At 60.0% G+C, this 1828-nt stretch overlaps 1 protein-coding gene across 1 annotated transcript in view; it reads right to left on the minus strand.

Annotated features, from left to right (window-relative positions):
* PLEKHA2 (pleckstrin homology domain containing A2) overlaps positions 1-1663 on the minus strand; it is a 25609-nt gene extending 23946 nt beyond the window's left edge. Inside the window, exon 1 of the mRNA XM_035888692.1 lies at positions 1523-1663. The gene's annotated coding sequence lies outside the window, so the exon portion shown is untranslated. The remainder of the gene's footprint in view (positions 1-1522) is intronic.
* Positions 1664-1828: the final 165 nt, after the last annotated feature.

Below are 1828 nucleotides of genomic sequence, written 5' to 3' on the forward strand. Positions count from 1 at the left end.
TCAGCACAGCAGGGGCACGGGGCAGAGCTTCAGCGCTGGGATTTCAGCCCAGCCTCACCCCCCCCCACCCCCATGGTCCATCCCATGCCTGCCCTCTCCGTCCCTCCGCTCGCTGCACTGCCTGCATCCCGGCACTTCTCGCTGCAGCTCTCTAGCCTTGCCCTGCCAACCGCTGTCTTTCCACACACACACCCCCCATCCCTGCCTGCTTTGCAAAGACTAAACTGTTCCAGAGAGTATTTTTATACCGGGGCATCTCTTGCAGACCTCGTGACTTGCACCAGAGCCTGGCTGCAGCAGCTCTGTTTTCTAGAGGCACAGTCACATGGCGGCTGGTCACACTGCAGCTCTTCCTTTATTCCCAGCGCCTTTCAGTTCTCCTCCTCTATTTTTTTTCCAATACATTTTGCTGCCGTAGCCTATCCGGGGTGCAAGCAGCCCCTTGAACTCACAGAGACACCCCACCAGCAGGCACAGGGGCGTCTGCCCCAGGGCCTTTGGGGGTCCCACCAGCATCGCAGGACCCCGCAGGAAAACATCCTGTGTACCCAGGGGAGGGAGCAGGGCCCACAGCAGACACAGAATCATCTGCTCTTCTGACGTCTCCCCTCTAGTGGCAGCAGCCAAGCATCCCTCTTGGTTGGTGTTAACCCTCACAAGACTTGATATCCATGTTCTCCAGGACTTTTATCCTCTTGTCCTCCAGCAGTCACCGACGCCTCCATTCCAGGAGCATCCTGCAGCAGGGAGTTCCACGGCTGGATCTGAACACGCTGAGCTATTTTTTTTTTCTTCTGTTCGAACTTGCTCTTCTCGGTTTCAGTACCTGTTCCCTCTTTTCTTGCATTATGACTAAGGGAAACTCCCGGCAGATTGCTTTGCTGGAGGAGCAGCGCCTGGGCTTTCAGTCAGCACTTTGTTGGCGTGCGCTGCGTTACATTTCCTGCAGTCCCATTTCCATGCTCCTCTCCATGCCGCCCTTCTTTCCTCCTCATCCTCATGCACTTGCTTTCACCGTTCTCCCTTACAGAACAGAGCAGCGCCGAGCCCTCCTGCGGGGTCTCTCTAGCAGAGCTTGAAGCCGTGTCAACACCAGCCACCCCAAACCACAGACTGAGCCCCCCCCGTCAACGCTGCCCCCCGCAAGCCCCGGGACTGGCAGGATTCACCCCAGACCTCGCGGCCCCAGGGAGCCCCCGTGCACAGGGCAGCCCATTGCTCCTCGGGCTTCCCCCTGGATGCTGTCGGCCATCGTGGCACGCAGAGCACGGGCGTTTGCTGGGCTCCGTGAGGATGCATTTGCAAGCTCCATGTACTGAAAATAACCAGGAAAGTGGTTTGCGTGCCTGCTGCCCGGCCCTGGATCCCACAGTGCCACCGGAGCGCTGCCCGCTCGCCACAAGCCTCGGGAGCTTCATCCTTATCCCAACACGCAGCGGAGTTCCCCGAGGGGCAGCTCTGCCGGAGCCCCCCATGCCCTGCATCCTCCCCAGCCACCCCATACATTTCATGTCCCCCTTACCTCGACCGGGCACTGCTGTTCTTCTCCTTAGACTGCAAAATCTCCCGGGCCGGGCCCCCGTCCCTGCATTAAACCGGCCCCGAGGGGTCCCTGGGCTGCGGGAGGACTTCTACATACAATCCCACTGCAGCAGGCAGCAACCACGGGCCCCCGCGGGACACACCCCGTCACTCGGGGTTCAAAGGGAAAGCCTGGTGGAAAGAGGAAAAGCAAGATCTCCCGGAGGTGGCGGTGACAGCCAGGGCATCCGTGTGTCACCGGGAAGTTTGATCTCTGCGGCCGCAGACGCGCAGCGCTGCTCCTCTG

Source organism: Egretta garzetta, unplaced genomic scaffold, assembly GCF_000687185.1.
Source record: "Egretta garzetta isolate BGI_Z169 unplaced genomic scaffold, ASM68718v1 scaffold481, whole genome shotgun sequence".
Lineage (NCBI taxonomy): Eukaryota > Metazoa > Chordata > Aves > Pelecaniformes > Ardeidae > Egretta > Egretta garzetta.